Here is a 27,813-nt window from a genome sequence, read left to right as displayed (position 1 = left end):
CTCTTGCTAGTACTTCCTGTACTCTGTTAAATAGAAGTAATGAGAGTGCATATCCTTGTCTTGTACCGTATCTTACTGGAAAAATTGATTATAATGTCAGCTGAGGTTTTTGCAGAAGTAGTCTTTATTATCCTGAGGAACTTTCCGTCTAATGCCTAAGCTGTTCAACCATCCTAAGCTTCAGTGTTATTGTTGTAATATGATGAAAATAATGTAATTAAAGAACTATTGTAAAGATGAAGTGAGATAATATATACAAAATACTTGGTGCAATACCTAGCACATAATACCCATTCAATAAACATTAATTATTATTATTATTATTATTGTTCTTGGAAACTAGATGGAGACACTGGACTCAAAGTAATCAGGTGGGATATTACATTATGTTTCCTCCTTTTTATTAAGGTGAGCCATTTGGAGTGCTTTGCAGCTGAAGTTAAGACCAGGAAAAAAGTCAATTCAAGGTCAGCGTTCTAGCCATTCTTGATGTTGCCTTACTCTATTATAAAATGATGCAGGTATGATACAATTTTGTTTTCAAATTGTTTATATGTAAATGAATTTTTAATTGAGATATAATTAACATATGATGAAGTGCATAGATCTTAAATATTTAATATGATCAACTTTACAATTGTGTGCTTTCCTGTAGCTATTACCCAAAGCAAGATACTGTTTCTCATTGTGTAGAAAGTCTTTTGTGTTTTTTTTCCAGTCAATTTTTAGCCCCTTCCGTATTACAGACACAAATTGATTCTATTATTATAGATTAGTTTTATTTGTATTTGTATTTCATGTAAATTGCATCATACAATACGTACACTTTTGGGTTTGGCCTTAGTGGTTTAACAAAGGTTTTTGAGATCCAGGCTGGGTGTGGTGGATCACACCTGTAATCCCAGCACTTTGGGAGGTCAACGCAGGCAGATCACTTGAGGCCAGGAGTTCAAGGCCAGCCTGGCCAACATGGCAAAACCTCATCTCTACTAAAAATACAAAAATTAGCTGAGCGTGGTGGCAGGTGCCCATAGTCCAAGCTACTTGAGTGGCTGAGACGTGAGAATTGCTTGAACCCTGGAGGCAGTGGTTGTAGTAAGACACTACTACACTCCAGCCTGGGAGACACAGCAAGACTGTCTCAAGAAACAAAAACAACAAAAAAGAGTTTTTGAGATTTATCTATCCTGCTGTCTGTATTAGTAGTTTGTTTTTCTTTTTTTTTTTAAATTGCTGAACAGTATCCCATTATATAAATTATACCAAAATTTATTTATCTCCTGTCAGACATTTGGGATGTTTCCAGGTTTTGGTTGTTTTTAATAAGGCTGATAAAGTTTTTTTTTGTGTGTGGAAGTCTATTTTCTCTTTGTTCCCACCCCCACCATCTTTTTAAAAAAGACAGAGTAGTCTCACTATGTTGCTCAGGCTGGCCTCGAATTCCTGGCCTCATGTGATCCTCCTACCTCAGTTTCCTGAGTATTTGAAACTACAGGAGCCACACCCGGCTCCTTCAGTTTTGAAGGATAATTTTTCAGGACACACAGTTCTGGACTGGTGTCTTTTCCCCTCTTGCTTTACTTCACTCCATTTTCTTCTTGCTTGCATGGGTTCTGAGGAGAAGCCAGATATAATTTTTATCTGAGAAGCCAGATGTACTTTTATCTTTGCTCTTCTACTGTTAGGGGTTTTCCTCCACCACTCTTCTCTGACTTACTTCAAGATTTTTTCTTTGTCTTTGATTTCCTGCAGTTTGAATATGATATGCCTAGGCATAGTTTTGTTAGTTTTCATTTTAGTTTTTGGCATTTACCCTGCTTGGTGTTCTCTGAGGTTGCTGGATCTGTTGTTTGACATTAATTTGGGAGAAATCTGGAGTCATTATTCCTCCAAACGTCTTTTGTTCATTTCTCATTCTTCTTTGGTATTCTCATCACTTACATGTTACATTTCTTAAAATTGTCCCATAGTTCTTGGATATTCTTTTCTATTTTTATCTCTGCTTTTCAGTTTCAGAAGTTTCTATTCACACACCTTCAAGCTCAAAGGTTCTCTTCTCTGCTATGTCCATTCTACAAATGAGCACATCCAAGGCATTCTTCATTTCTGTTATAGAGTTTTTAAATCTCTAGCATTTCTTTTTGTTTCTTTTGTAGAATTTCTGTCTTTGCTTACATCATTCATTCATTCTTTCATGTTGCCCACTTTTTCCATTAGATTATTTACCATATTAATTATAGTTATTTTAAAGTCCTGGCCTGATATTTCTAACATTCTTGCCATATCTGATTCTAGTTCTGGTACTTCCTCTTTTTCTTCAAACTGACTTTTTTTTTTTTTTGTACTTTAGTATGCTTGTAATTTTTTTTTGTTGTTGTTGTTAAAAGCAGAGTAGAATGTACTAATTAAAGGGAATTGTGTAAACAGAACTTTAGCAATGTGGTGGTAAGGTGCAGGGGTTGGGGAAACTTTCCATAGTCCCATGATTAGGTCTCAGTCTTCCAGTGAGCCTCTGTCCATGGACTGTAAACCTCAGAAATGCTTCTTGTATTTTTACCCCCTTAGGTGAGCCATGATATCTAGTGGGGTTTGGAGAGCTGGATATTTCCCTTTCCCTAGTTTAATTAGGCTCTGCTAAAACCCCAATAGGCTAGGCTTTGGTAAAATAATTTCTTCTGAGGACAGGCCTTATTAAGAACAGAATGTCCTGACTTATTTCAAAATGATTACTTTTAGTCCTCCTGCAGCCAGAAGAAGGAAGGTGTCCTTACTGTGAGAATCTATTAGAGCTCTTAGAGGTAAGTCAGAAAATGTGGGTTCTTCCCCATGATGGCTCCCGCATCCCGAGGTCTTAACTCTCAGAACTGCCCACACTGAGCCTCCAGCAACTCATCAATTACAGTTCAGCTTTTCTTAATCTAGCGCAGGTCACAGAGGCTTTTGCTCTGATAAGTTGTCATTCTCTCTCTCTGCCTATTTTTCTCTTTAATTTTTGGAGTGGTAGTTTGCCTTAGGACCCCACTTCTCTGATGGATCTAAAAATAGTGCTGATTTTTAGTCTGTTCAGCTCCTTGCTTGTTGATGGAGTGACACCTGTGAAGCTCTTTACATGTTGGACTGGAAACTGGAAGCTCTGTACAAATCTTTTTGTGGACATGTTTTTATTTCTTTTGGCTAAGGACTATAAAATACCTAAGAATACAACTAACAAGGAACGTAAAGGACCTCTTCAAGGAGAACTACAAGCCACTGCTCAATGAAATAAGAGAGGACACAAACAGATGGAGAAATATTCCATGTTCATGGTTAGGAAGAATCAATATCGTGAAAATGACCATACTGCCCAAAGTAATTTACAGATTCAATGCTATCCCCATCAAGCTACCAATGACCTTCTTCACAGAACTGGAAAAAAACACCTTAAACTTCATATGGAACCAAAAGAGAGCCCGCATAGCCAAGTCAATTCTAAGCAAAAAGAACAAAGCAGGGGGCATCACACTACCAGACTTCAAACTATACTACAAGGCTACAGTAATCAAAACCGCATGGTACTGGTACCAAAACAGAGATATAGACCAATGGAACAGAACAGAGGTCTCGGAGGCAACACAACATATCTACAACCATCTGATCTTTGACAAACCAGACCAAAAACAAGCAATGGGGAAAGGATTCCCTGTTCAATAAATGGTGTTGGGAAAGCTGGCTAGCCATGTGCAGAAAGCAGAAACTGGACCCCTTCCTGACACCTTACACTAAAATTAACTCCAGATGGATTAAAGACTTAAACATAAGACCTAACACCATAAAAACGCTAGAAGAAAATCTAGGCAAAACCATTCAGGACATAGGTGTAGGCAAGGACTTCATGACCAAAACACCAAAAGCATTGACAACAAAAGCCAAAATAGACAAATGGGACCTAATCAAGCTCCACAGCTTCTGCACAGCAAAAGAAACAGTCATTAGAGTGAATCGGCAACCAACAGAATGGGAAAAAATTTTTGCTGTTTACCCATCTGACAAAGGGCTGATATCCAGAATTTACAAAGAGCTAAAACAGATTTACAAGAAAAAAACTAACAAGCCCATTCAAAAGTGGGCAAAGGATATGAAAAGGCACTTTACAAAAGAAGACATACATGAGGACAACAAACATATGAAAAAATGCTCATCATCACTGGTCCTCAGAGAAATGCAAATCAAAACAACATTGAGATACCATCTCACGCCAGTTAGAATGGTGATCATTAAAAAATCTGGAGACAACAGATGCTGGAGAGTATGTGGAGAAATAGGAACACTTTTGCACTGTTGGTGGGAGTGTAAATTAGTTCAACCATTGTGGAAGACAGTGTGGCGATTCCTCAAGGACCTAGAAATAGAAATTCCATTTGACCCAGCAATCCCATTACTGGGTATATATCCAAAGGATTACAAATCGTTCTATTATAAGGACACGTGCACACGAATATTCATTGCAGCACTGTTTACAATAGCAAAGACCTGGAACCAATCCAAATGCGATAGGGAAAATGTGGCACATATACACCATGGAATATTATGCAGCCATCAAAAACGATGAGTTTGGGTCCTTTGTAGGGACATGGATGAACCTGGAAACCATCATTCTCAGCAAACTGACAGAAGAGCAGAAGATCAAACACCGCATGTTCTCACTCATAGGCGGGTGTTGAACAATGAGAACACATGGACACAGGGAGGGGAGCACTACACACTGGGGTCAGTTGGGGGGAAATAGGGATGGGACAGTGGGGGCTGGGGAGCTGGGGAGAGATAGCAAGGGGAGAAATGACAGATGTAGGTGATGGGGAGGAAGGCAGCAAATCACACTGCCACATGTGTACCTATGCAACAATTTTGCATGTTCTTCACATGTACCCCAAAACCTAAAATGCAATAAAATAAATAAATGGGGAGAAAAAAAAAGAATGTAAGGAAGAAAAAGGTTTTAATTGCATAATGCTTTAATACTATGCCTCTCAGGCTTGAGTTTTGCATAGACCATTTGTAAATGATTTACAAAGTTATTATTGTAGTGTCAATTAAAGGGGTATAACTTTCCTTATGCCTATAGCACCAATCAAAGTAAAACCAAAACAAAGTTACAAATCTGAGAAAAAAAAAAGACTTAGAAGTGGAATTGCTATGATGAAGATTTGTAGTGTTCCTTTTGCTGGCAATGCAGATTTATGACTAGTTTTAAGAACTGTCGTCTTAGGCTGCCCTAACAAAATACCATGGACTAGGTGGCTTAAACGACATTTGTTTCTCACAGTACTGGAGGCTGCAGGATCAAGATCAAGGTGCAGGCCAATTCCGTTCCTGTTGAGGGTCCTCTTCCTGGCTTGTAGGGGGTGGTGAGGGGGAAGGCGAGGGAAAGAAGGAGGGAGAAAGAGGGGGAAAGTGCACACACTCTGGTCTCTCTTTCTCTTCTTAGAAGGTTGCTAATCCCATCACAAGGACCCCACCCTCATGACCTAATCTAACCCTAGTTAGTTAGATTACTCTCTGAAGGCTTCATCTTCAAATATCATCACATGGAGGGTTAGGGCTGTAACATAAGAATTTTTGAGGGGATGCAAAGCTTCAGTCCACAGCAACCATACTTTTAAGTTTTTCTTGCAATCCACCAAGTAAATGTAAATGTACATTTGGGCAATGCTTCTTAAAAATGTACATTATCATAACCTCATGGTTTTGCTGTCAGCTGTGAAATGTGCTGCTAAAAATTTATTAATGCATAGTGAAAGTGTCACCAAAAAAACTTTACCAGTGAATTTCCTTGTTTTATGCTTTATCAAGAAGTCCCTTGCTAAGGAATGAATGTTTCTGCTTTCCTCCATCACCCCCAATTCATATGATGAAACTTAATCCCCAGTGTATTTGGAGGTGGTGTCATTGGAAGGTGATTAGGTCATAAGAGGGAAGCCCTCATAAATGAAATGAGTGCCCTTGTAAAACAGACCCCAGGCAGTTCCCTCTCTACTTCCGGCATGTGAGGACACAGTAAGAAAATGACTGTCCTTGCACAAGGAAGTGGACCCTCCCCAGATACCAAATCTGCCTAAACTTTGATCTTGGAGTTCTCAGCCTCTAGAACGGTGAGGAATACATCTCTATTGTTTATAAGCCACCAATGCTATGGTATTCTATTATAGCAGCCCAAATAGATTAAGACACCCGCTTATCTGTTCTTGGGTGGTAGGTTAATTACCAGTGAGGGTTGCAAGGTATTCCTGTTCTACCTGCTTCAGCATATCTATCCTTCCAATGAAGGTAGAGGTTCTGGGTACTAACGTCTGAGCATTGGCTGTGGGGTATCAAAGAGTTATTGAAAGCAGAGACTGGACTCATCTAGTACCCCACCTTGTAGCTGGTGACCAGGTCAGGGTACCCCACCACATGGATATGAGGGTAGCATCTTGCCTAAACATCCCCTTGGGGGATATTCATTCCTGGGACCTTGGTAAATCTCTATGGCATAACTGAAAACTGATGGGGGCGGATGAGATCTTTTTGATTTAGGAATAAGGTTGGAACTTATCTATATCTTTGCATCCCAAGCTGGTGGCAAAGGGGAGTTTTGTCTGTTATACAACTAATAATGGTTACTGAAATAAATGTAGCAAATCATTCACATGAAAACATTAACCTTATGTTAAAATAATTAAAGTTATCCTTTTAATATCACTTTTACTTGCTTTCATTCTACTGTTTTTATGAGAAGAGGTACAGATCTGAATGTCTTTGGGATAATTTTTTATATTTATTTATGAAAACTTATTCTAGATTATCTGGTTGAACAGTTAAAAGTGAGAATGGCCCCGTGATTCCTGTAGAGCCTGCATTTATGATGATGACTTATACTTCACCCAGTAAAGGACAAATGACAGCATAATGTGATGTATAGATTAAGTTTTCAGAGTAAATTGAGAAAAGTAACTGAAGAATCGAGTCTTCTTATGGCACCAGGTAGCACCATACTAATATTACAAAAGGTCATCTTATAAAAATCTCACATTTATTTACCTCTCCTCACCTCCAAATTTGATAATTCTCCTAGTCTTGAGAACAGGTGGCCTCCATATCAGTCATCTGCACCCTAGAATTAACCAACTGGGAAAAAACTGATAAAAAGTAACAATACAAGGCTGGGCGCTGTGGCTCATGCCTGTAATGGTAACACTTTGGGAAATCTCTGGGGGCTAAGAGTTCAAGACCAGCCTGTTCAAAATAACAAGACCCTGTCTCTACAGAAGAAAAAGAAATCAAAAAAATTAGCTGGGTGGGTGGCACATAACTATAGTCCCAGCTACTTGGGAGGCCAAAGTGGGAGGATTGTTTAAGCCCGGCAAAAGGAGGCTGCATTAATCTGTGATTGTGCCACTGCACCTCAACCTTGGCAACAGAATGAGACCCTGTCTCAAAAAAAAAATAGCAATACAAAAGTAAAAAATAATACAAATAAAAAAATACAAAAAAATAGTATAACCAATATTTGTTTCATAGCATTTACATTGTATTAGATACTATACATAATCTGGAGCTACTTTACAGTATACAAGAGGATGTGCATAGGTTATGTGCAAATACTATGCCATTTTATATAAAGGACTTGATGGAGGAAGAATCTGTTTCCTTGCTCACTCAAATTACTCACAGTATTCATTTATTTGTAGCTATAAGAACCATGGCAAATTGCTTTCTCAAAGCTGGCAGTGGAGAGTCTCTAGCAGAATGGAATCCAATAGGATGTACTGTAATCATTAATGTGACATCCCATCACCTTTGCTGTATTCTATTGGTTAGAAGCAAGTCACAGATCCTACTTACACTCAAGGAGAGTGGATTATGCAAGGGTATGAATACCATGAGACAGGGATCACGAGGCCACCTACAGGTTTGTCCAACTCACAGTAAATGAAGTGTAAAATTTGCAAATTGTCTTCTACTACTGACCCTAAGCATTGCCATTCATGTTCAGCAAAACAGCATCATCAATAACATAAAATTAATGCAGTTAATTATGAAAATAATTTAACACTGATTGTATATGATAATTTTTCTTCTTCAAAAAGGATTGTATGTTAACCCAGCCTAACTTGAAGACAACACTGGTTTATAGATGTTTTCAGGATACTTAATATAGTTATTCTTTAAGTTAGCATCTAAGTAATAAAGTACTGATACTCCTGTATTAGTTTCCTAGGGCTGCTGTACAAAGTATGACAAACTTGGTGGCTAAAAACAACAGAAGCTTATTCTCTAATGGTTCTGGAGGCTAGAAATACAAAAGAAAGCTCTCAGCAAGCCCATACTCCCTTTGAGGGCTCCAGGGTAGAATCCTTATTTACCTCTTCTTAGCTTCTGGTAGTTGCTGGAAATCCTAGGAGTTTCTTGGCTTGTAAATGCATCACTCCAGCCACTGGAGTGTATAAGTAGTTCCACCACCAGTCATGTTTCAAGATGACTTCAGACACAGCTGACAGCTTGATTTCAGCCTTCTGAAATGATCCCTGTGAGAGACCCAAAGCCAGAGGGTCCAGCTAAGCTGCACCTGAATTCCTGACTTGCAGAAAGACTGAGGTCTTTTTTAAAATTTATTTTTTTTAATTTAAAAAAAAATTTGTTGTGGGTACACAGTAAGTGTATATATTTATGTGGTACCTGAGGTGTTTTGATACAGGCATGCATTCTGAAATAAGCACATCATGGAGAATTGGGTATTCCATCTCCTAAAGCATTCATCCTTTGTGAACAATCCAATTATATTCTTTAAGTTATTGTATAAAATATACAATTATTATTGACTATAATCACCCTATTGTGCTATCAAACAGTAGGTTTTATTTATTCTTTCTATATTTTTTTGTACCCATTAACCATCCCCATGACCCACAACCCCTAACCAACCTTCCCAGACTCTGGTAACCATCCTTCTACTCTTTATGTCAATGAGTTCAATTGATTTGATTTTTAATTCCCACAAATAAATGAGAACATGTGATGTTTATCTTCTGTGCCTGGCTTATTTCACTTAACATAGTGATCTCCAGTTCCATCCCTGTTGTTGCAAAACAGGATCTCATTCTTTTTTTATGACTGAATAGTGCTCCATTGTGCATATATACCACACTTTCTTTATTGATTGATCTGTTGACAAATACTTAGGTTGCTTCCAAATTTTAGCTATTATAAACTGTGCTGCAACAAACATAGGAGTGCAGATATCTTTTCGATAGATACATTTCTTTTCTTTTGGGTATGTACTCAGCAGTGGTATTGCTGGATCAAATGGTAGTTTCAAGACTTAATGTACATTCCCACTGACAGTGTACAAGGCTCCCCTTTTCTTCACATCCTGACCAGCATTTCTTATTGTCTGTCTTTTGGATATAAGCCATTTCTACTGATGTAAGACGATAACTCATTGTAGTTTTGATTTGCATTTCTCTGATGATGAGTGATGTTGAGCACATTTTCATATGCCTGTTTGCCATTTGTATGCCTTCTTTTGAGAAATGTCTATTCAAATCTTTTGCCTATTTTTGATTGAATATTTATATTTTTTCCTATAGAGTTGTTTGAGCTCCTTATATATTCTGGTTATTAATCTGTTGTCAGAGAGGTAGTTTGCAAATACTTTCTCCCAGGCTGGAGTGCACTGGTGCCATTTCAGCTCTCTGCAACGTCTGCTTCCTGAATTGAAGCAATTCTCATGCCTTGGCCTCCTGAGTAGCTGAGAGTACAGGTGAACACCACAATGCCTGGCTAATTTTTTTAGTAGAGACAGGATTTTGCCATGTGGCCAGGCTGGTCTCAGACTCCTGGCCTCAAGTGATCTGCCTGCCTTGGCCTCCTAAAGTGCTGGGATTACATGAGCCAATGTGCTCAGCCATGTGATGAGGTTTCTTTTTTTAACTTGATGTGATCCCATTTGCCATGCTTGCTTTGGTTGCCTGTGCTTGTGGGTATGGGCTCAAGAACTCCTGCCCAGACCAATGTCCTGGAGATGATCACCAGTGAAGTGTCCAGCTGTTATTTTATCAGGACCTGTCTCTCTCTTTATCTCTAATAATATTTCTTTTATATATCTGGATGCTCTAGTGTTGGGTGCATATATATTTTAAATTATTAGATCCTTTTGCTAAATTGACTCCTTTATCATTATGTAGTTACTTTGTCTCTTCTTACAGTTTTTATCTTGAAATCTATTTTTTCTGATACAAGTATAGAAACTTCTGCTCTTTTTTTTTTTTTTTGGCTTCCATTGGCATGGAGTAACTTTTTCTGTTCCTTTATTTTTAGTCTATGTGTGTCTTTATAAGTGAAGCGTGTTTCATGTAGTCAACAGATCAATGGATCTTGTGTTTTCATCTATTCACTCAGTCTATGTCTTTTGATTGGATAGTTTAGTCTATTTACATTCAACATGATTATTGATAAGAACTTATTCTTACCATTTTTTATTTGTTTTCCAGTTGTTTTGTGGTTTTCTTTTTCTTCTTTCCTGCCTTCTTGTCTTCCTCTAGTGAAAGTGATTTTCTCTGGTGATGTGACTCAGGTTCTTGCTTTATATTTTTGGTGTATTCGTTGTATTTTCTTTGGGGGGGTTTGAGGTGATCATGAGACTTGCAAATACCATCTTATAACCCATTATTTTAATCTGATAACAACTTAACACTATTTGCTAACTTAACACTGTTTGCTATATAAACAAGCAAAAGGAAAACTAATAAAACCCTACACCATAACTTCATCTCCCTGCTTTTTAACTTTTTGTTTTTTCTATTTACATCTTATTGTATTGACTATGTCTAGAAAAGTTGTAGTTATTATTTTTGATAGGTTCATTTTTTAGTCTTTATACTTAAGACAAGCGTAGTTTACACACCACAGTTACAGTGTTACAATATTCTGTATTTTCAGGAGAAATTGAGAAAGATCTAAAATCAACACCTTAAACATCACAATTAAAAGAACTAGAGAAGCAAGAGCAAACAAACTCAAAAGCTAGCAGAAGACAAGAAATAACTAAGATCAGAGCAGAACTGAAGGAGATAGAGACATAAAAAACCCTTCAAAAAATCAGTGAATCCAGGAGGTGGTTTTTTTGAAAAGATTAACAAAATAGATAGACACTAGTCAGATTAATAATGAAAAGAAGAGAGAAGAATCAAATAGATACAATAAAAAATCATAAAGAGGAGATCACTACTGATCCCACAGAAATACAAACTACCACCAGGGAATACTACAGAGAAAACACCTCTACACAAATAAACTAGAAAATCTAGAAGAAATGGATAAATTCCTGAACACATACATCCTCCCAAGACTAAACCAGGAAGAAGTCGAATCCCTGAATAGACCAATAACAAGGTCGGAAATTGAAGCAGTAATTAATAGCCTACCAACCAAAAAAAGCCCAGGATCAGACAGATTCACAGCCAAATTCTGCCAGAGGTACAAAAAGGTACAAAAAGGAGCTGGTTCCATACCTTCTGAAACTATTCCAAACAATAGAAAAAGAGAGAATCCACCCTAACTCATTTTAAGAAGCAAGCATCATCCTGATACCAAAACCTGGCAGAGAGGCAGAAAAAAAAAAAAATTCAGGCCAATATCCCTGATGAGCATCAATGTGAAAACCCTCAATGAAATACTGACAAATTGAATCCAGCAGCATATTAAAAAGCTTATCCACCATGATCAAGTTGGCTTCATCCCTGAGACACAAGGCTGGTTCAACATACACAAATCAATAAATGTAGTCCATCACATAAACAGAACCAATGACAAAAACCACATGATTATTTCAATAGATACAGAAAAGGCCTTCAATAAAATACAACACCCATTCATGCTAAAAACACTCTATAAACTAGGTATTGATGGAACATATCTTAAAATAACAAGAGCTATTTATGACAAACCCATAGCCAATATCATACTGAATGGACAAAAGCTGGAAGAATTCCCTTTGAAAACCAGCACAAGACAAGGATGCCCTCTCTCACCACTCCTAAACACAGTATTGGAAGTTCTGGCCAGGGCAATCAGGCAAAAGAAAGAAACAAAGTGTATTGAAATAGGAAGAGAGGAAGTAAAATTATCTCTGTTGGCAGATGACATGATAGTATATTTAGAAAACCCCATTGTCTCAGCCCAAAAACTCTTTAAGCTGATAAGCAACTTCAGCAAAGTCTCAGGATACAAAATCAATGTGCAAAAATCACAAGTACTCCTATACAGCAGTAATAGACAAACAGAGAGTCAAATCATGAGCAAACTCCCATTCACCATTGTTACAAAAAGAATAAAACATCTAGGAATACAACTTACAATGGATGTGAAGGACCTCTTCAAGGAGAACTACAAACCACTGCTCAAGGAAATAAGAGAGGACACAAACAAATGAAAAAATATTCCATGTTCATGAATAAGAAAAATCAATATCATGAAAATGGCCATACTGCCCAACATAATTTATATATTCAATGCTATTCCCATCAAGCTCCCTTTAATTTTTTCACAAATTTAGAAAAAAAAAAAAAAAAAACTTTACATTTCATATGAAACCAAAAAAAGCCCGTATAGCCAAGACAATTTTAAGCAAAAAGAACAAAGCTGGAGGCATTATGCTACTGACTTCACACTATACTGCAAGGCTACAGTAAAAAAAACAAAACAAAACAAAACAAAAAAAGAAAACAAAACAAAAACAAAAAATCAGCATGGTACTGGTAGCAAAACAGATATATAAACAAATGCAACAGAACAGAGGCCTCAGAAATAACACCATACATCTACAACCATCTGATCTTTGACAAACACGAAAAAAATAGCAATGAGGAAAGGATTTCCTGTTTAATAAATGGTGTTGGGTAAACTGGCTAGCCATATGCAGAAAACTAAAACTTGACTCCTTCCTTACGCCTTATACAAAAATTAACTCAAAATGGATTAAAGATTTAAACGTAAGACCTAAAACCATAAAAACCCTAGAAGAAAACGTAGGCAATACCATTTAGGACATAGGCATGGGCAAAGACTTCATGACTAAAACACCAAAAGCAATGGCAACAAATGCCAAAGTAGACAAATGGTATCTAATTAAACTAAAGAGCTTCTGCACAGCAAAAAAAAACTATCATCAGAGTGAACAGGCAACCTACAGAATGGGAGAAAATCACTGCAATCTCTCCATCTGACAAAGGGCTAATATCCAGAACCTATAAAGAACTTAAACAAATTTACAAGAGAAAAACAACCCATCAAAAACTGGGCAAAGGATATGAACAGACATTTCTCAAAAGAAGACATTTATGCAGCCAACAAACATATGAAAAAAAGCTTATCATCACTGGTCATTAGAGAAATGCAAATAAAAACCATAATGAGATATCATCTCACACCAGTTAGAATGGCAACCATTAAAAAGTCAGGAAGACAGTGTGGCCATTCCTCAAGGATCTAGAACTAGAAATACCATTTGACCCAGCAATCCCATTACTGGGTATACACCCAAGAGATTATAAATCATTCTACTATAAAGACATACGCACACATATGTTTATTGCAGTGCTATTCACAATAGCAAAGACTTGGAACCAACCCAAATGCCCATCAATGTTAGACTGGATAAAGAAAATGTGGCACATATGCACCATGGAATACTATGCAGCCATAAAAAAGAATGAGTTCATGTTTTTTGCAGGAACATGGATGAATCTGGAAGCCATCATTCTCAGCAAACTAACACAAGAACGGAAAACCAAGGACCACATGTTCTCACTCATAAGTGGGAGTTGAACAATGAGAACACATGGACACAGGGAGGGAAACATCATACAGTGGGGCCTGTCGGGGTGGGGGGCAAGGGAAGAAATAACATTAGGAGAAATAACTAATGTAGATAATGGGTTGATGGGTGCAGCAAACCACCATGGCACATGTATACTTATGTAACAAACCTGCACACTCTGTGCATATATCCCAGAACTTAAAGTATAATAATAAAAATAAAATTCTGTGTTTTTCTGTGTTCTTACTATTACCATTGAGTTTTGCACCTTCAGGTGATTATTTGTTGTTCATTAGCGTCCTTTTCCTTCTGATTGAAGTCTCCATTTAGCATTTCTTGTAGGACAGGTCTGGTAGGACAGGTCTGATATTGATGAAATCTTTCGGGTTTTTTTTTCTTTTAATCTGAAAATATTTTTCTTTCATATTTGAAGGGTATTTTTGCTGGATATACTATTCTAGGGTAAATGTTTTTCCTTCAGCACTTTATGCCATGCCATTCTCTCTTGGCCTGTAATATTTCCACTAAAAAGTCTGCTGCCTTATGTACTGGAGATCCACTGTATGTTATTTGTTTCTTTTCTGTTGCTGCTTTTAGAATCCTTTTTTTATCCTCGACCTTTAGGAGTTTGATTATTAAATGCCTCGAGGTAGTCTTCTTTGAATTATATCTGCTTTGTACTCTATGACCTTCTTATACTTTGATATTGATATATTTCTTTAGAAGTTCTCTGTTATTATCCCTTTGAATAAAAGTTCTACCCCTATCTCTTTCTCTACCTCCTCTTTGAGGACAATAACTCTTAGATTTGCCCCTTCAAGCCTATTTTCTGGTACTTCATTGTTTCTATTCTTTCTTTTGTCTCCTCTGACTATGTATTTTTGAATAACCTGTCTTCAAGTTCACTAATTCTTTCTTCTACATGGTCAGTTGTGCTATTAAAGAACTCTGATGCATTCTTCAGTATGCCAATTGCATTTTCAGCTCTAGAATTTCTGCTTGATTCTTTTTAATTATTTCAATCTATTTGTTACATTTATCTGATAGAATTTTGAATTCCTAGCCAGGATAGTGGCTCACGCCTGCAATCCCAGCACTTTGGAAGGCCAAGGCAGGAAATCACTTGACGACAGGAGTTCAAGATCAACCTGGCCAACATGGCAAAACTCTGTCTCTACTAAAAAATATAAAAATTATCTGGCCATGGTGGCATGCACCTGTAATCCCAGCTATTTGGGAGGCTAAGGCAGGAGAATTGCTTGAACCCAGGAGGTGGAGGTTTCAGTGAACTGCGATCATGCCATTGTACTGCAACCTGGTTGACAGAGTAAAACTGTCTCAAAAAAAATTTTTTTTTTTTGAATTCCGTCTCTGTGTTACCTTGAATTTCTTTGAGTAATCTGTAAATTGCTTTGGGTAGTATGGCCATTTTAACAATATTGATTCTTCTTATCCATGAGCTCAGAATGTTTTTCCATCTGTTGGTGTCATATCTGAGTTCTTTGGGTTGCATTTTTATTTCATGTTGTAGAGATCTTTCACATCCCTGGCTAGGTGCATTCCTAGGTATTTTATTGTTGTGTGTGTTTATTGTGAATGGGATTGTGTTCCTGATTTGCCTCTTAGCTTGGACATTGTTGATATATAAAAACGCTAATGATTTTTGTACATTTATTTTGTATCCTGACACTTTGCTGAAGTTGTTTATCAGATCTAAGAGGTTTTGGGCAGTAACTATGGAGTTTTCTATGTATAAAATCATATCATCTTCTAAGAGATAGTTTGAATTCCTATTAATATTAAGGGAGCAGTTAGACTGCTCAGTTAGACTGCTCCCTTAATATTAAGACTGCTTCCTTAATATTAGTATTTGTAAAAGTAGTGACAAAAAAGCAATGACAATGTTAATAAATCTGGTGGTATTCTAGAATTTTGAAAACGAGTCTATAAAATTTTTTTCATGATTTGTCATTAATTGAATCATTAAAGCTCCTTTATAGGGACATGGATGAACCTGGAAACCATCATTCTCAGCAAACTGACACAAGAGCAGAAAATCAAACACTGCATGTTCTCACTCATAGGTGGGTGTTGAACAATGAGAACACATGGACACAGGGAGGGGAGCACTACACACTGGGGTCAGTTGGGAGGAAATGGGGGAGGGATATTGGGGGGTGGGGAGTTGGGGAGAGATAGCATGGGGAGAAATGCCAGATATAGGTGAAGGGGAGGAAGGCAGCAAATCAGACTGCCATGTGTGTACCTATGCAACAATCTTGCATGTTCTTCACATGTACCCTCAAACCTAAAATGCAATAAAAAATTAATATTTGCTGTAATTAAAAAAAAAGCTCACATAGTGCTGTCAAATTTTCCTTTGAGTAATAAAGAATTGATTATTCAGTTTTGAAAACATTTAAACATTTCTTTGGCCAATTAAGTCAGATTTTTGTAAGTGATTTATTCTGATCATCTCCTTAAGTGTCTGTATTAGTCGAATTATCTGGCCTAATAAAAACTTGAATAGATTCTCAATCTATGGGTTGGGATCTAAACATAAGTGGACTTAGAAGTCCTGTAGAATTGAAGGATAACAGAGAAGAATTATTTGAATTTAAATGGTGATTTTTAAAAATTCAAAGCTTTTTTTAAACTTTACTAAAGACAGGAATTAGCTTATAAGTGCTTTATTGTTACAACGAATGGATATAAGAACGGAAACTATATTGCTGACATTATAACCCAAAGTTGGTTGTGCCCATCATGGCAATTATCACATTTTATCATATCATGGCAATTATCACCCTACGAGAATCTTCCCAAGAGTTCCCATGACCTTCTCTGCCGCATGTCAATTTTGCACCATTACAATAAAATAAATACAATGTTGTTCTGTTACTATTTATGCCTTCTTGAAGACTGAACTTACTAGACATTTTAATGTAATAAGATGGAAGTTTCAGAGAGATCAAGGCATAGAAATAAACCAATATTACATAATGCTTTATTTTCTATTAAGTGTAATGCCCAGATAATACTAAGTTCTTACTTGTATTGCTTCTGTGACCAAAGTTAGGAAACTTCTATTTGTATAGAATTTGGTGGGCCCCAGAATATTGTGCTTGGTGCTGGGTAAATGACTTGTGTGTGTGTACATGTGTCTGGTATCCACTACCTCCAGCGGAACCTTTTCAGAGAATATCTGGGCTACCAATCCAGAGAGGAAAGAAGTGTGTGTGTGTGTGTGTGTATGTTTTTCATGTTACTCTTACCTAAGGTACAAATTTTTGGTCCATGCTAAATTTAACTAAAACATCAGCTCATGATGTAGTCACACCTGAGTGTATGAATGATGGAGCCATATATTCAATAGGGTGAGCCAGCTGGATTTCTAAATAAAAGGTATTTCTAGTAACGGATTAACATAAACTACTGTAATCGGCCTCTGAGATGGCTCTGGTGACCCTCAGCTGGGATGCATGTCCCTACATAATCTTCTTCCATATTGATTCAGAGCTGGTCTGTGTGACCAATAGAAGGCAGTAGAAGTAACTGTGTATGACTTCCAAATACAGCTCATAAAAGCTTTTGAAGTCATTGAAGCTTTTTCCTTGGACTGTTGGATCTCTTGTTCTAGACAAAGCTAGCTTTCATGACATACATAGGCAGCCCTGTGAGGATGTTCACATGGAGAGCAACTAAAGCCCTGCTAATAGCCAGCACCAACTTGTAGACAATTGAGTGAGCCCCCTTGAAAGTAGACCTGCAGTCCTAGTCAAAACTTCTAATGACTGTAGCACCAGCCAATGTCTGCCTACAACTCAAATGAAAGATCCTGAAAGAGAACCAACCATCCAATGAAAATGCTCTGAAATTTCTGACCTGCAGAAACCATAAGAAATACGTTGTTCTTGTTTTTTGCCTCTAAGTTTTAGGATAATTTGTCACAAAACAATAAATCATTACCAGTTATTATTCTCTATTAATAGAATGATGCAAATTTATGACATGAAAAGATGACCTTTTGTGTACTTAGCTTACAGTAGGTACTGAAAAATATTATTGAATGAATTAATGAATACATAAATGGAAGCCATGGAAAACAGCATTGAAAGTTTCTAACATTTCAGAAATAAATTGGCATCCTAATGAGCAGAGAAATAATTTTATAATGTTAAAATATTTAGCTTTAGGCTTGAGAGGAGACACATTGAATACATGCAGCAATAGGACATGACTATAATCTCCCACCATATAGCAGAAATACTTATATCTACAGCAATATTAAAAGAAAAAAGTAGAAAAGAAGGGCATTTCATTTGGGGCAGAGAGAGTTTGATGGTTAATTTGATGTGTCTATTTGGCTAGGCTATAGTTTACGGTTATGAAAGCAAACATGAATCTAGGTATTGCTCTGAAGGTATTTTGTAGATGTGCTTAATATCTACAACTGTTGACTTTAAGAAATTTGAGTTGGTCTCATTTAATCAGTTGAGGCCTTAAGAGTGAAAACTAAGGTTTTCCAAAGAAGAAGGTTTTCCGTTTCAAGATTGCATATCAACTCATGCCTGCGTTTCCAGCTTGCTGGTCTGTGGACTTCAGATTTACCAGCCACCACAGTCATGTCAGTCAATTCCTTAAAATAAATACGTGTGTGTGTGTGTGTGTGTGTATGTGTGTGTGTGTATAAGACTTGGTTCTTTTTCTCTGGAAACTCCAGACCAATACAGATTGCTGCTGCTGCCCAGTGAGTACGGACGTGTTTCCCTGCATTTTCCCAACCTTCTTTGCAGTTAGTTTGATGCCAAATGACCAGATTGGACAATGGGCTGTGAGCTGTGGTGACTGTGTCATTTTTTCTTTTTTTGATATGGAGTCTTGCTTTATCACTTAGGCTGGAGTGCAGTGGCTTGATCCTGGCTCCTTGCAACCTCCACCTCCTGGGTTCAAGTGATTCTCCTGCTTCAGCCTCCTGAATAGCTGGAATTACAGGCACGTGCCACCATGATTGGCTAATTTTTTATTTTTAGTAGAGATGGGGTTTCCCCATGCTGTCCAGGCTAGTCTTGAACTCCTGGCCTCAAGTGATCCGCATGCCTTGGCCTCCCAAAGTGCTGGGATTACAGGTGTGAGCCACCATGCCCGGCCTTAAAATTTATTTATTTTAACGTAATTTATACTGTGTAGACGAATTTCTAGTTTTATTTATTTCACCAGAGTTTATCCTATTTTGACTAATACATAATCTGAATGGGAAAAAATCAGATCATGGGCATATTAATCAAGGGTTTTTTGCAAGTGAATGAAAATCCCTCTCAATTTATTTTATTTTTTTAAAAAGAAAGGGAATTGAATAGCTTACATAATTGAAAGATCCAAGAGTGGATTTTCAGATTTAGGCACAGCTGAATCCAAAGAATCAAAACATGTCAGCAGGATTTGCATCCAACTTGTAGTCTAACTTACATTTTTATTTATTTATTTTTTTTTCAGACCAACAAAGTCTAAGGGATGATTCTGATTCACTCAACTGGGTTATGTTCCTAACCCTGAACCATTCACTGCAGCTGGGTCATGGACAACTCACTGGTCAGGTGTATTCACATGCTTATTGTTAGAGATGGGGTGCTTGAAGGACAGCTAAGATCAGCACCACCCATATCACAGGGACTGAGAATGGATGAGGGGAGATTCTTCAAAGGAAAGTTGGGCTACGGTGACCACACATGGAAAAGAAATCAGGCAGGCAAAAGCAATAGACTGGCACAGCAGTAGGTACAAGTTTGTATGCCTGGTATCTCAGGAGAAAGGAAGCTGAGTTACATGTATAGAAACACGAGTGTATTCACTGAACATGCTTTCTAAAACCGAAGTGTTGTGGTGAGTGAGTGGCAAGCCAGCTATGCAACTGACAACTGGGAGAGTAGCTGTTGCAATGTGACAATTCATTTTAATCAAAGATAAGAGAGATACTTTGTCACATCAAGACCAGGAATATCAATAATACATCTATCAATGTACAGAAGATGTCACATCTGATCGAAAGCAATTGAAGTGATATTACATCTCTCAAGTAATAAAAGCCAAGGGCAGGTTATTCCATATTGAAATCACACCCACACTTATTCATTATTTAGATAATAATGACACATTTAGAACTTGTTAAGAGAGTAATTAACACGTTGACTGTTCAGCAAAATCCTAATCTATTTTTCATAATGTGACTAAAACTAGTCAGATAGAAAAAAATATATTCAAACAGAAACCTCCTTGTGACTGCACATGGTGGCTCATGCCTGTAATCCCAGTAATTGGGAGGTTGAGGCAGGAGGATAGCCCGAATCCAGGAGTTCAAGACCAGCCTGGGCAACATGGCTAAATGCCATCTCTACAAAACAAAACAAAAAAAATTAGCCCGCTGTAGTGGCTCACATCTGTGGTCCCAGCTACACGGGAGGCTGAGGTGGGAGAATCGCTTGATCCCAGGTGGTGGAGGTTGCAGTGAGTCAAGATGGCGCCATTGTACTCCATGGTTTGTAGAGCAAGATACCCTGTCTCAAAAACAAAAAAACAAAAACAAAGCTCCTGGTTTCTCAGTTATGTTATAGTATTAATATGTAATATGTTTCTGTATGAGTTATGGAAATTATTGGTTGATACAGATTATAAGATGTGTGTCTCTCTCTATATATACGTGTGTATCCATTATTGACTCATCTTGTGGTATATATTTTTCTGAATTAATAAAAATAAATACTATATATGAGCACAATTATAAATCTTTTGTATATGTAACAGCATACTAAATATTTGCTAAAAACATTTAAGATTTTAAAAGAAATGATTCTCTCATTGAAGAGATTTAGGAGCAGTCTGAGCACAATTAGGATTGTTTGGGTGCCATGAAGAAGAAAAAATACTCAAAGCCCTCTTTCCTTTGCTTTTTCCTTTCCTTTTTTAAAAGCAAAAATATTGACCGCATATATGGAAAGCAAATTTATATATTATGTACATAAATTTAAATATAATACATATATATTAAAGGAAGTCTGGTCAAAGACTGGGGGAACAATACAATTTGGTACATGTTAATTTCCTGCCACGTTTCAGGATTATGTTCCTGAATTTTAATAGGCATGACACAACTAGAGTTCGTAGGAATCACATTCTCACAGAAATTTGAAAATCAACAGAATTTCAGTAAATATTGCAATATATAACAAAATATATATATGTTAATATAAAAGGACTATAAATAAAAGTTTACAAGCATCTGCTTCCAAAACAAGCCACAAAGCAAAGCTGTAAAAAACACGCACCAATAGATTATTTATTTATTGAATCTCTTTCTTCAGGAAGCTTTCTGTGATGTTTTGCTCTGTGATGTTTTGTTGTGGCAGATATTTTCCCTGTTTCTTTATCATGCTCACTGCATGGTTCACTATTCAAAGTATGTTAGTGTAATACCTACCACGACCTGGGCACATTACATGCATTTTCTAAGCTCAGAAAGCTTAGCAACTTTTCCTGCAGAAGTGAGAAGAATGTAGATTTGCTTGACTCCACATTTCTTGTACAGTTTCTCGATCTGCTCCAATGCTTTGCCCTTCACACATCTGGGTGTTACGGTGTTTCACCCTGTTCCTGATGACACTCTGTTCACTCCCTCACATCCATGGGGGCCTCAGAAAGCACCTTTAGATACCTGATCCTTGGTTCTCTACATAGTTTCAAGCACTACAACTTAAGTCATGCTTCTAAATACTCAGTCACCTTGTGTCTTTTAGTCCTACAGGAATCAGAAGATCCATGTTAGTATTCCAGCTTTCTCATACTAGCTACGTGATCTTGGACAGGTGGTTTAACAGTGCCCTGATCCTCATTCTTTATCCCTTTCATTTTCCCAAGAGATCCTCTGACCCCTGCTTCCAGCTTCATGAAACTTCTAGTGATGCTACTGAATTTGTATGTATGTTAAATGAATTTTGTATTATTTTAGTTTTAATTTTTGGTGTTAGGTATAATTTTACTATGCAATATTTAGGGGACCATAGAGAATTTTTTTTCAACTTGAATGTGAATTTTAGCTCTCTACTTTATCCTAATCATTTCTCTAAGGGGGAGAGGGGACTAGATGATTACTTATCTTAGGGCTTCGCAAACATTCAAGCTCATGGAAAATGGAAGAAGACCCTAGTCTTTGGTCCATTGTGTTGTTTGCCGTTACTATTGTTCCTCTTATCAAGTGATGCTGCTGTGAAGAGTTGCTTCTCTACCATTATTCAGGTACTGCTGCTCCAGAATGACTCAGATACTTTTACAGTATTTCTCTTTACTGACCACAGGCTCTGTCACACAGACCCTCTTCCGTATATTTTAGGTCTCAGGACTTTGAGGCGAGATTCCCAGGAGGTCCAAAAGCTTGATCTTCTCTAGTCTCTGGCATTGGGAGAAAAGTCTGTGAATGTGCACCAGGTAAGAGTACTAGAAAGTCCTTCTGTCCCTTCACTAGTCTCCCAGAAGCTACCCTTTCTTCTCCAAAATGACTGCAAGCACAGTTTCTAGCCCCTCCTCCCTCTGGGGCTACCTGGACTAATTACTGAAAGTTACTTTGATTCTCAAGAAAAAGCCCAAAAGAGAGTTGTCCCTTTGCTACCAGACAGTCTTTGTTCCTGCCTCTGAAAACCCAAAGCTGTTAACAAGCCCTTAAAATAACGGAAATGAGTACAATGCTGGACATTCCTATTTCTAAGGGTCTGGGTAACTGCAATGCAATTATATTTCCATTTCTTCTGAGAGTCTCACATAGTAGTGAGAATAATACAGAAATTATTATCAGTACATTATCCTGCAATATTGCTCTTCATGTATATTTTAAAAGGTTATCAGCTTAAAAATCTGGAGAAGAGGTAGAAAATGCTTGACTTTTGTAGCCACGGCTTTCTTCCTCATTCATGGCAGATATAGCTAATTGATCATTTCTATCAAATGACCGGTACCTGTTTATGCTAAACATAGTGGGTGACACAGCCAGTAATAATGAACTAGAATCAGAAATTGAGATTAAAATGTATAATGTGGAACGTTCTGAAATGTAGTACTATTGCCAATGAGGTGAGATGAAGTGAAAGATGAGGGGTAGGGGAGAAGGAGGAAGGAGGAAGGTGGATTGATTGAAGTTCTGTGTTTCAGAGAGAACATGTGGAGCAGGTTCTCCATGTGAGCATACCTGGAATCTAAGTGTGCTTTTCAGCCTTTGCACTGAGGACCTTTCTACTGTCATCTATAGGGAATAATCAGGCTTTGAGAAACAAATGTATCCTAAAGAAATGGATGTATTAATCTTGCAAATTACTTGGTTAAAAATGAAATCTCTAGATAGAAAATTTCTGGCAAGTACATATTTAGCAGTCTAAATATTCTTCTACCAGTGACAAAAAATCCCCATGAAACCAAATTAGTATTAGAAAGTTAATAAAGCTCTTCAAAGATTAAAAAAGAGTTAGATGTTCCTAAAGGATAATGCCTTCAGGATAAGATAGTATCCTAGGTCCATCTATAAAACAGGTATACATGCAGTAAGCAGGCCAGCAAACTAACACTGTGGATTGTCTTGCATGTTAATTAGAGTTTTCCAGAGAAACAGAACCAGTAAGAGATATTTATGTGTTTGTTTATTATGAGGGTTCCGCTGGCATGATATTAAGACTGACACCTTCCAAGATCTTCAGGATGAGTCAGCAAGCTGATAGGTAACCTAGGAGAGCCTATCATGTCATTCCAGTCTGCAGGCTGGCAGGCTTAAGACACAGGAAGATGTGATGTTTTGGTTTCTGTCAAAAGACAGGAAAAAGCGTATGTTCCAGTTCAAAGGCTGACAGGTAGGAGGAATTCCCTCTCCCTTGAAGAAGGGTCAGCCTTTTTGCTTTATTCAGGCCTTCAAGTGATGGGATGAGCCCACTCACACAAGGGAGGGAAATCTGCTTTATTCAGTCAACTGATTTAAATGTTAATATGATTCAAAAAATTCCCTCACAAACGTACCACAGTGTCTGACCAAATATCTGGGCACCCTGTGGCCCAGTCTATTTGACACGTGAAATTAACTGTTAAACCTGGGAACTCTTTCTTTTGAAAGGATGAACTGGAGACAAATGGATTTTGCCCTTTGGACTTAGTTTTTTAAAAGAAGTCATGCAGATGATCATTTATTTTGTATTAGCCATATTTATTATTTTGTTCTCCTGAAAGGATTTTAGTATGTTATCCAGATTTACCAGCATAACAATTACAAATGTTATTTCAGGGTGTTACTTTTCCAGATCACTCATACTGATTTAAAAAAGGCATAATTGATTCCATTTCAGAGATGACATTATCTAAACTTTTCTTATAATTCCAACAGGACAGCCTATTCAAAGCCTAAAATCACCATTGCATTAATCATATGTGTCAGAAATTTGTTTACTTTAAAGTCTCGTGTACATCAAATTTATGTTATTTACTGCACATGTGTATCACAGAAGTCCATGCAGACATACCTGTATACATTTAAGTCATGCAATAAATTTTAAAATAAAATTTGTTTGTAGAATTTCCTTATATCTGTATTATTCTTTACCCCAATTTGTTTGAATAACATTTGAAAACTAACTTCAGATGCTTGGTAAGCATTCCTGAGGTTTTTGGATTTTTTTTTTTTTTTTGCTTTATTTTCTGATGTGGAAGATAAACTGAGAGAAAACAGAGCCAAATATGATTGGCTGTGATGCAAATTTTACCTACTTACATTTCATAGCCACCAGACTTACTTAAAAAATATTAATGACCTTAGCCACAATCTAAATTATATTTTTATCAGAAAATGTGTAAACTCTGAAATCAAAACTAATTATACCAAGAGAGTTAAATCTAGTTTAGTGGGCATATGAATTTGTAAGACAGAAAATCACAAAATAATCCTCACTTTTTCCAATTCATTTCTGGAAAATGCATTATAAACACATTGCATTTTTTCACAGAAACCTATATTGGTGATCGCATTCCTGTTCAGTTACTCACCACCAAATAAGTTATGGTTATCACAGCAACATATTACAAAAGCCAAGATAAAATGATAAATCTTCAGTATAGACTTAATAAAAAAATTATTAGTACTATAGAATTAGAAAAATATTTTCTCTGTATTTGTTAGGAGCCTAGTTAGTTATTCTAATTTTCATTTATTTACTAAAACATATTTATCTAATAGCTGTTATATTTTCTGAACGATGGGCAATATAATGCAAAGGCATGTTTTCTACCATTCAGAAATGGAAAGAACTTAAAAAAGCGAAAGTGGCATATGTTAGACAGACATAGCTAAAATGAAGACACTACCTACAATAATTCAGACAAACTATGGGCACTGATAGGAATGAGCCAGACAGCTTAAAAACTGTCCAGGGAAGTTTTACTGATGATTTGTGTTTGTTCAGCTTCTTTGAGGCAAGCAGAAATATTTTAAATTACACTGTTAACATTACTGCATGGTCAAATTTATGTTTGTCTTTTTAAAATTTAGACATTGCAGCATTTAAATATTTAAAGGCATCATTAAGTACTTCAGTCATGAGAGGATGAAGAGAATTTCCTTCTTACTCATCTTTTCTTTGTTCTATCTTTAGCCTTCTTCCTCACTAAAACCACTTTAAACCTAATGGACTGCTTTGAAAAGGAAAAATTGAAGGAAGATTTGTTCAAAGAAGCAGGCAGTCTCCCTAAGTCAAATACAAACTACTGGGAAACACAGGTCTTTCTTTTGCATTAGCTGGGAAGTATACCTCCTTCTTTTCCTTCCCTTTCAAGTCTACAGAAGGTTCCTTAGACCAACTGCCTATAGGAACTATATGCTAAGCAGGTATAAGTCAGGAGACATGAAGTTTAGGTGTCAATTGGGCAGACTTGAATGAGCAAAGCTACAAAGTGTAGTGAGCAACAAAGAAAATTATGCCTTGTACTAGTTCCTGACTGATAAAACGATAGCTCAAATTTACCACTATATCAAGAGAAAATTTTCTTTTTCTATTTTCAACAGGTTTTTCTGCTATAATATTGTGTACTTCATAATTACTGAGTTTGTACTACTGTCTGCTGACATGTTGGTTTTAGATAAACACAGAAACACAGCAATGATGTTTTTTAAGATAAATGACTAATAGTTTCATTTATTTTTTTGAATATTTGAGAAATACCTAGTTTATCTGACGCAAGCTTAGGTTTCCACATGAACAATTGCATGCCATACCTTAGGATTTATAGATAGTATTAAGATGTCCTCATTAAGATGATCCCCTTATCTGTCTGGTATTATTAAATAATATAACAGTGATTTCAATCCTGGCTCTGCCACTTGCCAGCTCTGTGCCCTTAGGCCAATTACTTAACCTCAATTTGCCTCAGTTTCTTCATTAGAAATGAGGATATAGTAATAATAATGTCTCATAAACTTGTTACAAGAATCAAATCAGTTAATGGTTACATTAACTGTTTAAATAGTGCCAGACACAAAGTGCGATATGTGTGTGTGTTAAAAAATAAAATGCATTTTCTTGTTCTTTTTTCTAAATTAAAGATTTTTTTTCACACCTCTACTGGCAGGAATCTTGTTCTAAAGGCATATGCAAATACCCCTCTCCAGATTTCTATCCAACTAATTTGCCATCTTTTCCTTGCCTTTATTTATCTTCTTCTACCCCCTATTCCCATATTAGGCTTTAGAAGGAGGACAAAATGAGAAATTACCTGGAAAGATTGGCCTGTGTGTGCCGCCTTTTCAAACCTAAAGTGATAGATTGTATCAGTTAGCATAGTTTTGGAATCAAATAACAATGTCGTTCAATCCCACTGATTTTAATTGGCTGACAAAGTGTAGTAGAAAGGCAGGATGGATTTCAGAGCTGGCTTAACTGGGTGAGCATAGCTTCTTTTCTTTGAACTTTCTTTGGCATTGTTGCTTTTAGTGTGATGTCCTTTTCCTTAGACTGATTTGCCTTAGGCTGCCTCTGGCAAAATGCCATCAGAGGTTCTAGGTTCTGTATAATGGGACATGTGGAAGATGAGAGGGAGCCTATTTTGCTTTTGAAAATGAAGAAGTTTCTTACCAGAAAAACCCTCCTTTATGACTCACTGGCTCAGAATAAGTTACAAACTAATTCTTAAATTAAAATTTGAGGCTAGGAGAGTATTAAGAGCAATTGGATTAGCTGAACCAGTCTCTCTAGTATGATGAACGGGATTACTCTCAGATAAGTGAGAGCCACTCTGGTGCTAGAGTCCGTCAATTTACTTTAAAAAATATCGGTAATTGTGGAAAGCATAGATGCCCGGACCACAGTGGAATTGTGTCAGAAGAGAAGAAGGGATATTGTGTAGGGAACCATTGATGTGAACTACATAGACTGTGTTATCTATAGGAGGAGATTTAGAAAGTAGTCTGTGTCAGTAATAGATATCTCTGAACGAGGAACGAGTTGCAGCTAAGTGGACCTTCAAATTCCATAGCATGGTCTTTTAAATTACATAAATCATTTTTCGGGTTTCTTTGGTTATTTATTAAAACCAGGCATAATCAAATCAGCATAATCAATCTTGTCCATCCATGGTGCTAACACTGTCACCAGGGCTACACAATTCAAACTGTAGTTTCTGGGCTTATTTTTTAAAAAAATATTAATCACAATATTTTTTTCTATTTTGAAATTATGTTATACTTGCAGATTTGCGAGAATTCTACAAAGGTCTTTTTTTTCTCTTGGATCAATTTAAAAGTAAATTAGTGACATGATGCCCATTTCAGCCTGATACTTATTGTATCAAAAGCAAGAAAATGCTCCTATCAAAACACCATGTCATCATTAAAATCTGGAAATTTTCTTTTTTTTCCAGGCAGGGTTTCACTGTGTCACCTAGGCTGAAGTATAGTGGCGCCATCATAG

The 27,813-nt window shown here is 36.9% G+C and overlaps 1 long non-coding RNA gene across 1 annotated transcript in view; it reads left to right on the top strand.

Annotated features, from left to right (window-relative positions):
- LOC116549820 overlaps positions 1-22,912 on the top strand; it is a 76,520-nt gene extending 53,608 nt beyond the window's left edge. The window contains exon 3 of the long non-coding RNA XR_004268102.1: positions 22,218-22,912. This is a non-coding gene — a long non-coding RNA (uncharacterized LOC116549820). The remainder of the gene's footprint in view (positions 1-22,217) is intronic.
- The last annotated feature ends 4,901 nt before the right edge of the window (positions 22,913-27,813 follow it).

This window comes from Sapajus apella, unplaced genomic scaffold, assembly GCF_009761245.1.
Source record: "Sapajus apella isolate SASKATOON/1434 unplaced genomic scaffold, GSC_monkey_1.0 scaffold1, whole genome shotgun sequence".
NCBI lineage: Eukaryota > Metazoa > Chordata > Mammalia > Primates > Cebidae > Sapajus > Sapajus apella.
The sequence above is the reverse complement of the archived record's forward strand: the minus strand, read 5'-3'. Positions and strand labels throughout refer to the sequence as shown.